Raw genomic sequence first — 14,768 nt, forward strand, 5'->3', positions numbered from 1 at the left:
GGTAGGGGACGGGCAGGCAGGGGTGGCACCGGCTGGATATAAGGTTTCATTATCCATCTTCGGATTCTCAGGGTTTTTCCCTCATCCCCAGAATATGTCCCCGAGTTTGCCCCCATGGGTTTCTTTTGAATCATCAGTGCCAATTGGACCGTGGGGATGGCCATGATGAGTAAGAGGACGGATACCAGTAGCTTCCCATTCGGAGGGTCGCTGTGCATTGCCCTTCCGCCAACCACCCGGGCTGTGCCACCAGGAAGGCTGGATGGATTGGCTCCCGGCGTATTAGAAAGTGTTCCCCCCTCTTCTATGTTTTCCAAGAGTTTGTGAAGGATTAATAATACTTCTTCTTTAAACATTTGGTAGAATGAACCAGTGAAATTATCTGTTCCTGGGTTTTCTTTGTGGGAAACTTTATGATTATTTATTACTTGCTATATGTTCAAAATTTCTGTTTCTTCTTGAGTCAGTTTTAGGAGTACATGTCTTCCCATGAATTTATCCATTTCATCTGGATTATCTAATTTGTCAGTACATAACACTCCATTTTAATTATTTCCCTGTTAGGTCAGTAGCAATGCCCTCTCCTTAGGCTATTGACTTTAGATCTTTCTTTCTTTTTATTTTTAAATACCGGCATTTGCAATTATAAATTTCACTCAGAGCACCACTTTTGCTGCATTCTATAAGTTTTGGTATTTGTGTTTCATTAGTATCATTTTCTCATTTTCTTTGTTTTTCCTCTTGAAACATTGGTTATTTAGGACAGTGCTGTTTCATTTCCACATATTTGTAAATTTGCCAAGTTTTATTCTGTTGTTGATTTCTAATTTCATTCCGTTGTGAGTTTAGAACACATTTTGTGTAGTTTTGCTCCTTTTCCATTTACTGAGACTATTTTATGCCCCAGCATATGAGGTATCCTGGAGAATGTTCTTGTGCACTTGAGAAGAATGTGTATTAGCTGTTGGTTGGTGGATCCTTTTATGGGTGGCTATTAGGTCTGATTGTGTTTTAGTGTTGTTCCAGTCTTTTATTTCCTGGTTTACTTTCTGCCTAGTTGTTCCATCCATTATGGAAAGCGAGGCATTGACGTTACCAACTTTTATTGTTGAAATGTATATATTTCTCTATTCAATTATGTCTGCTTTTGCTTCATGTATTTTAGGGTTCTGTTGTTAGGTGCATATATGCATGTCACTGTTATTCTTCTTATTGGATTGGCCCATTTATTTCCCTAAATACAGCTATAAATGTTCTTTGTCTCAAATAACAATTTTTGCCTAAAAGTCCATTTTGACTGATGTGAGCATAAACACTCCAAATCTCTTTTGGTTGCTATTTGCATGCTGTTTCTTTTCCCATTGATTTACTATCTAAAGTGAGCCTCCTCATATAAACAATGCATAGTTAGATCATGTTTTTAAAAATCCATTCTGCCAATCTCTCCCTTTTGATTGGAGTGTTTAATTCATTTGTTGTAATTATTTATAAAGCAGGATTTACATCTGCCAATCACTGTTTTCCATGTCTCCTTTCATTTCTCTGCTCCTCCATTATTGACCTCTTTTTGTGTTAAATGGATGTTTTCTAGTGTGTTCTATATTAATTTTCTTGCCATTTTTTTTTTTTACTGTATGTTTAGATTTTTTTTTCGTGTGTCTCTGGGGATTAAAATTCACATCTTCTAAGAATCTATTTTTTATTTCTTTTAAAGGTGTTTTTTAAAATTTTTTTTTAATGTTTATTCATTTTTGAAAGAGAGAGAGACAGAGCATGAGCGGGGGAGGGGGATAGAGAGAAGGAGACACAGAATCCAAAGCAGGCTCCAGGCTCAGAGCTGTCAACACAGAGCCCGACGAGGGTTTAAACTTGTGAACCGTAAGATAATGACCTGAGCTGAAGTTGGACGCCCAACTGACTTAGCCATCCAGGCTCCCCTTAAAGATGGTTTTATTAAAGCATGGGGAACGCATGGGCAGAAAGAGCTGCCACAGTCTAGTTTTTATTAAGACCAACTTAATTTCACTATAGAAAAACTTTGCTATGTAGCTCCTATATAGTTCTGTTCCTCTCCATTTCTTTGATGTGGTGATTGCCATACAAATGAACGATTATATGGAGTATGCTCAACACAGATTTATAATTATTGCTTTATGTAGTTGCCTTTAAATAAGATAGGAAAGAAGTTACAAAGAAAATATATATATTTATGCTGTCTTTTACATTTACATTTACTTATATAATTTTCTTTACTGGAGCTCCACATTTCTTTATGTGGATTTGAATTATGGCCTCGTGTCCTTTCATTTCATCCTAAATGTCTCCTGTTAGTATTCTTGTAGGGCGAGTCTCAATTCCTTCTTCATTTTTGAAGGATAATCATGCTGGATGTAGACTGGCTGGCTGATAGTCTTTTACCTTCAGCACTTTCAATATGCCTTTCCTCTACCTTCTGGCCTTCCGACCTCCATGATGATTAGGTCTTATTGAGGATCTGTTAAGTAATGGGTTGCTTCTCTCCTGCTACTTTGTAGATTCTCTTTTTCTTTGGTTTTCAAAAGTTTGACTATGACATGTCTAGAGATGGCTCTCTGAGTGTGTTCCATTTGTAGTTTGTGAAGATTCTTGAATATACGTATTAATGTTTTTCATGAAAATCAGGACAACTTTGGCCATAATTTCTTCAAATATTCTTTTTTCCCTTTTCTTCTCTCCTACTGGGACTCCCATTATGTGTATATTGACACATGATGGTTTCCTATAGGTCCCTTTTAGTTCTGCTCATTTTTCTTGATTTTTTTCATTCTGTCCCCAGACTGGATAAAGGTTTGTTGCTCTATCTTCAAGTTAGCTGGTCTTTCTTCTGAATGCTTAAATCTGATATTGAGCCTCTATTAAATTTTTCATTTCAGTTATAGTTTTAAACTACAGAATTTTTACTTTTTATATTTTCTCTCTTTCTGACATTCTTTATCAGGTAAGACATCTTTCTTCTACTTTTCTTTCGTTCTTTAGACATGCTTGCTTTTGTTTAGTTATTTTAATATATTTAAAATAGACTATTTAAAGTTCGTCTACAAAACCAATATGTGGGCTTTTCAGGGACAGTTTCTGTTGTATGCATATTTTCCTGCATGTGAATCTTAATTTCTTGTTTCTTTCCATGTCTTACAACTTTGTATTGAAAACTAGGCTTTTGGGGTGCCTGGGTAGCTTAGTTGGTTTAGTGTCTGACTCTTGATTTTGGCTCAGGTCGTGATCTCACAGTTCATGAGTTTGAGCCCCATGTCGGGCTCTGTGCTCACGGCCTGGAGCCTGGGATTCTCTCTTCTCTCTCTCTCCCTGCTTGCTCACATGCTTGTTTATAAGCACCTGCACTCTCAGTCTCTCTCTCTCTCTCTCTCAAAATAAATAAACTTTAAAAAAACTAGACTTTTAAAATATTTTGGAAAAAAATAATAAAATAAAATAAAATATTTTGGCAGCTCTAGAAATCAGATTATCTTCCCTTGCCAGATTTGCTGTTGTTGCTTTTTGTTGATGTTTGTTTGGTATATTTTCTTATCGAATCATGTAATGTCTGCTTTCTTTACAATGCATGGCCTCTGAAATCTCTGCTCAGGGAGCTTAGTTGTCGGTGAACAACTGGGGAGAGCTTTCCTATAGACTTTCCAGTCTTTGCGGAGGGGTTCTGTGTGTGTGTGTGTGTGTGTGTGTGTGTGTGTGTTGGGGCCATCTCTCATGCTCAGACGGTTGACAAGTCTGCCTTACGCTTCACTTGCTGCTTGGGCAGAGCCTCAGGGTTAGCCTTTGCAAGCCTTTCCTGGATACATGCACAGTGCAGGCATGCATACATCCCTACATATGCACACGGCCTTCTAGCTTCCCAGGAACATGCTGGAGCCTCAGCTTTTCCTTTGAAGCTTTTTAGTTAGCCTGTTGTCTACCCCACTATTATGCTCTGCATCACGTGGCCACAAAGTTGTCAACTGCCTGGGATATCCTTAATAAATGATCCAGCGTAAAGGCTTTTTGCACTGGGTGAGTTGTGAATCAGGTGAAATAAGGATAGCCTTATGAGTGGGGTATTCAGGGAGCTCCCAGACAGGCCAAGTAATGGCAGTGCTCTGGGAGTGAGGCTTGGAAGTATCTCCAATACATTTCCAGAGTGCTACTTCCCTTGCATGAGCTGCCATGCTTCATTTTCATCTCGATTCTCACCAAGATTGAGGGCTATTCATTGTCGAGGCTACTGTAGGGTTTCAGAAGAGGGAAAGGAAGTAGGGCACGTGCAGGTATCACAAGGCCTGCTGTTCCTACTGAGATCCCACTGTTTTCCTCGAATAAAGGCTCCTGTATTGCTCTACGTCTTTGTTTAATTTCTAGAGTTTCTTTATTTTTTCAATTTTTTTTAACGTTTATTTATTTTTGAGACAGAGAGAGAGCATGGACGGGGGAGGGTCAGAGAGAGGGAGACACAGAATCTGAAACAGGTTCCAGGCTCCGAGCTGTCAGCACAGAGCCCGACACGGGGCTCGAACTCACGGACCGCGAGATCATGACCCGAGCTGAAGTCGGCCGCTTAACCGACTGAGCCACCCAGGCAGCCCTAATTTCTAGAGTTTCAAAAATGTTGTTTCTGACCATTTTTTCCAGGTTTCCTGTTGCTCTTGTGTTGGAGAGAAGTTTTGGAGGGCCTGATGAGTAAGCACACTGGAAACAGGAAGGAAAGTCTTTCCTCCTCTGTGCTCCAGCATGGCCCACTGGCAGAGATTCATACCTATCATGACAGGAGGGAAAGGAAAGGGCCAGATCAGCTGTCCACTGTCCGGAACAGGCAAGAAGGGTGAATTTGAAGCTGAGAAGCAACAAACTGACAAATCGGCAGAAGCTGTGTGGCTACAGAGGGGGACAAAGTAGCTTGATTTCAAAACAGTGAAGATGTGGTGAAAATCCCACAATCTTATCACTCAGAGAACAGTGCTATTGTTCTTTTACATTTATGAAATGTTATACTGACTAGGAGTATGTATTTCATGCGTATGTATAACACATTATAGGAGATACAACAGTTAAATGGACATTTTAAGCAATTAGGATATTATTTATATATGGATACAGTACATCATTTACATAATATTATTCATATACTGCAACATGATTTTCTTTTCTGGATGACAGAAATTTCACAGCTATTAATTGATTTGCCTAGAGCACCATAGCTGGGTTTACAGGGTTTTTTTCTTGTAATTTTACCATTCACTCACCTGCTACTATCTAAGGGGGATGGACAACCAAAGGGAGGAACTTGTTATTTCCAGCTGAGGAACTGGAGATAGTTCTATGAGGAAGGTGATAGAATTGACTTGCATTTGAAGGGGGGCTTTACATGCTGTGGGATAATTTGAATAAAGATTAAAGAGTCCAGGTGTGGGGGTACAGGGTCTCAAGGTGGGCTGGGAGGTGAGGGGGTAATCAAGTGTGTAGGTAAGAAATGGAAGGAAACTGAGAAACTGGTGATAGAACCAGGTGTCTAAGACTGTGACCTCTTTGGAAGGAATGTAGACTTCTTCACCTTGTAGGGAAGGCAACATGGCCCCCACCTATCTGACGTTTTCAGCTGGGGCTCTTTAACATAAAGACAGGTTAGCAAGAGAAAAACTTTATATAGTGCAAGCAGCGAACATCGCATAGAGAAACCTCAAAAAAGTAACTCAAAAGCAGTCTGGCTTAGCACTCCAGCTTCTGTACCATCTTCAATGAACAATAATACATTTGCAGAGAAATGATAAGACAAGGGAGGATTTTAGGCTCCAAAGGCAGCAAACTGTGTGAAGGTAGAAACACAGAAGGAAACTACTGACATAGGTTTTCTGCAGATTCCTCTGGTGCCATCATGGGCCTGATAAGTCTGTCTCCAGTAAAGGAGAATTTATTTCCTGCTTTTAGGCAGTAAAGAGAAAGCTTTTTCTGGGTTCGCTGCTTCTCAATATGCTTCAGCTCAAAATAATTTTTATGTTAAGGCATCAACCTTAAATATAAAAGAGCCAGTTATTTCACTAACAAAATGAGCTTATTTGGGGATAACAGAGGACTTATAATTTGAAACATGCATGCTATGGTGAACCACAGGCAAATCAGAAGAGACAAAGGGAAGGTAAGCTTTTATTAGGTTTTAGAAAGAAATTGGGAAAGGTTGTTTTCAACAAAAGTTTACTGGGAAAGAGTAGGAGTTCAAGGTTGTGGCAGTATCTCATTGACTGCAAACATTGTTTGCATAGTTGTTGGGGCAGGGAGAAATCTATCTTTCTTTCTTTCTCTTCCTTCTTTCCTTCCTCTTTCTTTATTTCCTCTTTCTTTCTTTCTTTTCTTTCTTTCTTTTTTTCTTTCTTTTTTTCTTTCTTTCTTTCTTTCCTTCTTTCTTTCTTTTTTTCTTTCAGAAGATGAGACACATTGGACCAGATGGATCTAATGGATATATTAAGAACATTCTATCCTAAAACAGTGGAACACACTTTCATTTCAAGTGCACATGCAACATTCTTCAGAATAGATCCCATGTTAGGTCAAAAATCAAGTCTCAACAAATTCAGAAAGACTGAAGTCATACCATGCATCTTTTCTGACCACAATGCTATGAAACTAGAAATCTACCACAAGAAAACGGGAAAGAGGACAAATATGTGGAGGTTAAATAACATGTAACTAAACAGTGAATGGGTCAACAGAGAAATCAAGAGGAAATAAAAAAATACATGAAGACAAATGAAATTGAGAACATAATGGTCCAAAATCTTTGGGAAGCAGCAAAACCTGTTCTAAGAAGGAAGTATACTGCAATCCAGGCCTACCTCAAAAAGCAAGAAAAATCTCAAATAAGCAGCCTACCTTACACCTAAAGGAGCTAGAAAAATAACAACAAACAAAACTCAAAGCCAGCAGAAGGAAGGAAATAATAAAGGTTAGAGTAGAAATAAATGATATAGAAACTAAGAACACAGTAGATTAGATCAATAAAACCAGAAGCTGGTTCTTGAAAAGATCAACAAAATTGATAAACCTTTAGCCAGACTCAGAAAAAAGGGAAGGGGCAGGAGGAGTGAGAGAGGACTCAAATAAACAAAATAAAAAATGAAAGAGGAGAAATAACAACCAACACCACAGAAATACAATTATAAGAGAATGTTAGGAGAAACTACATGCCAACAAATTGGGCAACCTGGAAGAAATGGATAAATTCCTACAAACATCACCTACCAAAATGGGAGCAGGAAGAAATAGAAAATTTGAGCAGACTGATTACCACCAATGAAATTGAATCAGTAATCAAAAAATTCCCAACAAACAAATTTCAGGACCAGATGGCTTCACAGGTATATTCTACCAAACATTTAAAGAAGAGTTAATTCTCATCCTTCTCAAACTATTCCAAAAAATAGAACAGGAAGGAAAGCTTCCAAATTCATTCTTAGAGGTCAGCATTACCCTGATACCAAAACCAGATAAAGACACCACTAAACAGACAAAGAACAACAACAACAAAAAAAACCAGAACTACAGGCCAATATTTCTGATGAACATAGATGCAAAAATCCTCAACAAAATATGAGCAAACTGAATCCAACAGTACATTAAAAACATCATTCACTAGGTGGCTTAGTTGGTTAAGTATCTGACTCTTGATTTCAGCTCAGGTCTTGATCTCAGGGCCAAGCCTCATGTTGGGCTTCATACTGGGAATGGAGCCTACTTTAAAAAAGAAAAAAAAAAAAACTTTGGGGATGCCTGGCTGGCTCAGTGGATGGAGCATGTGACTCTTGATCTCAGTGTTGTAAGTTAGAGCCCCATATTGGGTGTAGAGATTACTTAAAATCAATCAATCAGTCCATCAATCATTCACTACAATGAAGTGGAATTTATTCCTGGGTTGCAAGGGTAGTTCAATATTCACAAATCAATGTGATACATTGCATCAATAAGAGAAGGATAAAAATCATATAGTCATTTCAATAGATGCATAAAAAACATCTGGCAAAGTACAACATCCATTCATGATAAAAATCCTCAATAAAGTAGGCTTAGAGAGAACATACTTCAACATAATAAATGCCCTATATAAAAAACCCACAGCTAACATCATCCTCAATGGAGAAAAACTGAAAACTTTCCCTCTATGTCAGGAACAAGTCAAAGATGTCCACTCTTGCCACTTTTATTCAACGTAGTACTGGAAGCCCTAGCCACAGCAATCAGACAAGAAAAAGAAATAAAAGGAATCCAAATTGGTAAGGAAGAGGTAAAAGTTTCACTGTTGGCAGATAACATACACACACACACACAAACACACACACATGCACACACACACACACACATATGTATATATACAGAGAAAGAGAAAAGAGTCCATGAAAAAACTGTTAGAACTGATAAATGAATTCAATAAAGTCACAGGATACAAAATCAATACACAGAATTCTGTTACATTTCTGTACACTAATGATGAAGTAGCAGAAAGAGAAATTCCAATTACGATTACACCAAAAATAATAAAATACCTGGGAAAGACCTGTACTCATAATAGGTGTGGGAATTAAGGAGTGCACTTGTTGTGATGACCACTGGCTGACATATGGAAGTGTTGAAACACTGTATTTTACACCTGAAGCTAACATAACACTGTATGTTAACTATACTGGAATAAAACTTAATAATAAGAAAAAGATTAAATGAGACAGTGCATGTGTAACTTTTAGCACAGTATCTGGCACTTAGTAAGAAAGCCACAATAAAAACAAAACCTATAACACCCTGTAGAGAAAATTAAAAATAAATAATAAAAAAAAAGAAGCGATAGACCCATTGACCACACCAATCTGATGGAGAGTGAGTCAGGATTCATCCAGTGACTACTGTTGGCTTTGAGCCTCTGCTGTAATAACAATGACACAGGGGTGGGCTTGGCACCAGGGCATAATTTGGCTCTCCCTTGTCACCAGTAGCCTCAGTTATGGCATTGGGATCATCTGTGGTGGGAGCCTTTAATTCTGGTGGACTTAGTGGTATGGTTTCTAGGGCAGTCCCTCGTGGGTAGGGGTCAGGGTCATTGGCATCTTTCAGGAATTTGGTCCTCAGGCTCTGGGGGTCTTTTAATAAAAAATTATGAATTTGGGGGTCCTTGGAAATACTGACCGACATAGCACAGAACCAGAACGAGGTACTCTCAACAACCAGTTGGCCCTTTTGTCTCCCTCCTGCTGTACAAAATCTTTTAAAATATTTTGAGTTTCAAGACACATGAAGTTTCAAGTTTGAGTTTCTAATTCTCTATTATCCCTCATTGATTTGACCTCAGGCGTTGTCACTGGAAAGATCTGCAGTGGACCTCTCCAGTGCTCGGACTTGTATGTGGCTGCTCCCTTCCCCAGGGTGTCCCAGTAGATGTCCCTGGAATCCGAGTCAGCCTCCACTAGTGCAGTGCAGGTGTGGCCTCTAGACCTTCGAGAGCAAGAACAAGTGCATGAGGGGTCAGCACACACTGAGCAGTGCCTGGGCTGTTTCCTTGGGCTGTTTCCTTGGGTGGTTTGCATTCAGTGAGGAGGTTGCTAAGCTCCTTGGGCATTTTAGTACCAGGTGCTATTTAGGGCCATTAGCTCTTATGCCACCTTGCCCCAGGAGTGGGACTCACCATATCTCACAGGATCAGGGGACAAGACAGGACAGCAGGAAGGTGTGTAGCGACTGAGGGACCAGACTATGGCCACACTTGCCTTTGCAGGAGCTATGACTTCCAAAGGGAGGATGGGCTTGGAGTCCTGGTGCTGCTCCTCAGCACAGCAGTCACAGAAGGGGAGCCTCCCTGTCCTAAGGGCATGCTTGCCACCCTTGTCTGGTAGCCCACACTCGGGGAGGGTTGACACTCAGTCCATTAACTAACGCAATGGACCTTGCAAAAATCTTGGCCAATTCACCTCACAGCCGTCAGCCAGGTCCCATCTTAGAATATAACACCTCGGGAGGACTTAACTCCCACGGGTGTTCATAGGTGAAGACATGTCCATGACACCTCAACCAGCTCCAACAAGCAGTGTTCCAAAATTTGGGGGGAACTCTGCCTGCCTTCCTCTGAGCTTGCAATTTGGGATGAGAAGGGTGGGGGCACACTGCACAGTCAGCACTCTGCAAAGGCAGCACGCTGCATAGATAGTATATACTCTGCACAGGCAGCACTCTGCACAGGCAATGAGTACTCTGCACAGGCAGCACACTGCACAGACAGTAAGTACTCTGCACAGGTAGCACTTTACACAGGCAGTAAGTACTTTCCACTGGCAGCACTCTGCACAGGCAGCAAGTACTCTGCACAGCCAGCACTGTGCAAAGGCAGCACACTGCATAGGAAGGAAGTACTCTCCACAGCCAGCACTCAGCACAGGCAGTAAGTACTCTGCACAGGCAATAACTACTCTGCACAGCCAGCACTATGCAACAGCAGCACACTGTGCAGATAGTAAGTACTCTGCACAGATAGCACTCTGCATAGGAAGTAAGTACTCTGCACAGGTAGTACTCTGCACAGGAAGTAAGTACTCTGCACAGGTAGTACTCTGCACAGGCCATAAGTACTCTGCATAGGCAATACTGTACAGCCCACAGTAGCATCTGAAAGCCAGAGGGTGGTGGACCCCTCTCGGATAGATTATCCCCTGGGAGAGGCTGTTGGTAAGCATTTGCAGCTAAAAGGCATTCCCCACCCCCCCAGGTCACTTGCCAGCAGATGAATCCATCCCATTCAGGAAGACAATTGCTGTGACTTAGTTAAATTAGCATTTGTAAAGAGGAGCCCCAGGTGCCACGTGGTGAGTTCTGGTTTAACAATAAAAAGCACCACCGAGGAAATTGAAATAGAAAAGTTTATTATTCACAGGTCCTGGAGGAAGTACACATCTCTTGGGGTCACACTGGGAGGTCAAGGTACCATCTCCAGGGGTCACACGGGGAGGTCAAGGCAAAGTGCAGGCAGAGAGGCAGGACCTGGGGCTCATGCCTTTATTAGGGTCTATGGGTGCAGTGCTTTGGGTCCCCCTCTTCTAAGGGCAGATTAGTCACCTCAAAAACAATGGGGTTTTGGTAACCTTTTGGGGTCTTATCTAAGGGACACACACGAAGAGGACCCTGAGAGGTAACAGTTTGGGGGGGTGGGGGACACTTGTTCTAAAGGGCTACTGAGGAGTCATATCCGAAGCTTACGTTTGCTTGTGACTCTGAGGGCTACCTAGGGCACGTGTTCCAGGGAGGGGTGTCAGTTCAAGGCTCCCCAGGCCACCTGGCCACACAGAATGGGTGCCGAGGCAGCAACACCGTAGAGCGCCTGACCTGAACTCTTGACATTCATAGTTCGCGGTGAGCATGATGTCATCAAGGCCCATCCCTGTTGCAGCATACGGTCAAAATTTCCTTACTTTGCAGGCTGAATAATATTGCATTGGATTCCTGTACCGCCACATATACCAATATATATTTTATCTGTTCGCCGTCTGGACTTTTGGCTGCTTCCATCTCCCAGCTCTCGTGAACATGGGTGTGTACACATCTCGTCAAGTTCCTACTTTTAATTCTTTTGAGTATATACCAAGAAATGGAATTGTCACTGGATCACATAGTAATCCTACGTTTAATTTTTTGAGAAACTACCACCCCATGTTTTCCTGGCCCTGTGGGGTTTTGTCCAGGTTCTAAGGGGTTCCTAGCCCTGTAGTAGGGGGTTCCCAGACCCTGCCGGGTAACTTGGGTGGCTTTGGTCCAGCGTCTTGCACACTGTCTGGGGCAGGCCTCTCTAGGAATACCACCGCCTCCCACCAGCATGACCCCACTGCTCTCTTTGGTGGGAGTCTGGGAACCAGGTCTCGAGGGTTTGTTCACGAATCTCCAGTTCCCAACCCTACATTTTGTGAAGTAAGGAGGCTGTTTTAAGACCCACTTCTAGGGTTATTACTGATTTGCCGAGCAACTTTGGTCAGGAAAATAAAAAGAAACTAGAGTATGTCACCCTACCACATGCCTTTGTGAAAATAAAGGACACCTCATTTAGAATGGAGCCAGGAAGCCCTGAAGGGGGCGCTCTCACACAGGAACCGCTCCCTGCACAATCGCCAGGTGAAAGAGGATTATCTTCAGGAGGGAGGACATCTTTCACATAGGAATTTCATTTACTGCTTTATTTTTATTTTTATTTTTATTTTATTTATTTTTTTTTTTCCAACGTTTTTTATTTATTTTTGGGACAGAGAGAGACAGAGCTTGAACGGGGGAGGGGCAGAGAGAGAGGGAGACACAGAATCGGAAACAGGCTCCAGGCTCCGAGCCGTCAGCCCAGAGCCCGACGCGGGGCTCGAACTCACGGACTGCGACATCGTGACCTGGCTGAAGTCCGACGCTCAACCGACTGCGCCACCCAGGCGCCCCTACTGCTTTATTTTTAAAATTTATTTTGTAAATTCTAGTATAATTAACGTACAGTGTTACATTAGTTTCAGGCGTACAATATAGCGAGTCAACAATTTTATACATTTCTCAGTGATTATCACGATAAGTGTTCTCTGAATCCGCCCACCTACTTCACCCACCCACAGACATCCCCTCTGGTAGCCGTCAGTTTGTTCTCTATAGTTAAGAGTCTGGTTTTTTGGTTTGTCCCTTTTTTCCTTAGTTCGTTTGTTTTGTTTCTTAAATTCCACACGTGAATGAAGTCATATGGTATTTGTCTTTCTCCGACATATTTCACTTAGCATAATCTCTAGCTCCACCCAGATTGTTGCAAACGGCAAGATTTCATTCTTTATTGTGGATGAGTAATGTTCCATTATACACGTACCACTTCTGTTTTTTATTTTTAAAAACTTATTTATTTAAATTCAAGTTAGTTACCATACAGTTAGGTCTGAAAGGAGTCTCCTGGAGGCAGCATATAGATGGGTCTTGTCTTTTTATCCTCTCCATCATCCTATGTCTTTTCACTGGAGTGTTTAGTCCACGTACATTCAAAGTAACTATTGATAGTTACGTATTTATTGCCATGTTGTCGTTTGTTTTGTGGTTGTTTCTGAAGTTTCCCTCTGCTCTTGTCTTCTTTCTCTCTTAAATAGTTTGCTGGTTTCCTCTCTCTTCATTCTTTGCACATCCGGTAGTTGTTTCTGATTTTTGGTTACCATTTGATTTGTATATGACATCTGCATATAGCAGTCTATATTAAGTTGATGATCACTTAAATGTGAAGCCATTATTTACTCCTCCCCTCCCTGTTTTTGGTATATGGTGTCATATTTTACATCCTTTCATTTTGTGAATCCCCTGACTGATTTTTACAGATATAGTGAGGTCCAGCAAAATGTATAGGTCAGGTCTTGGTGGGGTCTGCTCTGGTCTTCTGGGGAGGGGCCCACAATGCTGGGACTCAGGCAAGTGTGACTGGGAAGGGCAGATCCACCCAGGAGCAGGTGGGGGTGGCGGGGGGACAGGGCTTAGTGTAAGCAAGTTATGTAGTGAGTGTTGGCACCGGCTCCTGAAGGTAGCCCCGTGTTTATGCCAGGGGGCAGGGGAGGGAAATGGTGCCTGCCAGCTCCCTTCTCCCTGGGGGGCGGGTCGCCCTGTGATCCCGGCCTCTCTGGGCTACACTCTAGGATGAGCAAGTCACTCTCCCTCCCAGCTGCCCCCAGCGTTTTTTTCAGACTGTTAGTTCTATGCTGTATCTTTATGGGCCATTTGTCATACTGTCTCTTTAAGGGCGGGGACTCCACTTCCTAATGCCCTCCGGGCTTTCCCAGAGCTGAGCCCACTGATTTTGAAACTCCAGGCTTTAAGTCCTGCTGTTTGTAAGAACCCATGAGATTCCGGCCCCTGTTGCTTTCAAAGCCAAATATTATGGGGGTTTGTCCTCCTGGGTCACGGGCTTTTGTGTGAAAGTCTGTTCTTTGCCCCTCTCCACACCACCAGCTCTCTCCTCACCGAGGACGGCCATAGTCCATTTTGTCCCCAAACTGTGTCTCTGCCCTTCCTACCTTCTTTGATGTGATCTCCTCACAACCTTTCGGTGTGGGGTTCGTTATGCTGGGCTTCAGGTCGATTTCTGGGTTATTACGCTGGTATGAGTTGTCTAGTTGTACCCATGGAAGGAAGCAAGGTTGTCTAGTTGTACCCATGGAAGGAAGCAAGTTTAAGGTCCTCCTGCATCTTCCCAGCCCTCCATCACCCCTTTGAAGGTAGCATTCTGGATGACCCAGATTTCGTCTCCAATCCCGAAGACGTAGCAGTCAACCCCACCTCCAGAGAATTCTTCTTACAGGGAGCATCCCCCCCCCCCCGCCGCCCCGCTAAATTATTACAGGGCAGCACTCCTGCACTTCTGGGGTAACTCCCATAATGTTGGGGAGCCCTAGAGAAATAGACACAGAGGCCTGCCATGAGGGAGACGCTCACTCAGTCTCAGCTTTTGCAGTATTCTAATGGCCCACAACCTGAAGGCCAGCCCCTGGATGCCAGGTCCCCCATCCCACCTCCCAGAGCGTCCTTTCCACCTCCAGGTCCTGAGCTACATACCACCCCCATCGGAGGCAAAGCCCAGGATGGCTCTGAGGAGCAGGGCGCTGCATGCCACGGCTCTGCCAGCTGGGCGTCCCCAGTGAGCTCGTATCTCTGCAGCCCTGGTGCAGGCTTCTCTTGACAGGTGATCACAACACAGCCCGGTGTCAATGGCCCAGGGGACTGCAGAGGGC

Source organism: Panthera tigris, chromosome D4, assembly GCF_018350195.1.
Source record: "Panthera tigris isolate Pti1 chromosome D4, P.tigris_Pti1_mat1.1, whole genome shotgun sequence".
In the NCBI taxonomy this organism is placed as follows: Eukaryota; Metazoa; Chordata; class Mammalia; order Carnivora; family Felidae; genus Panthera; species Panthera tigris.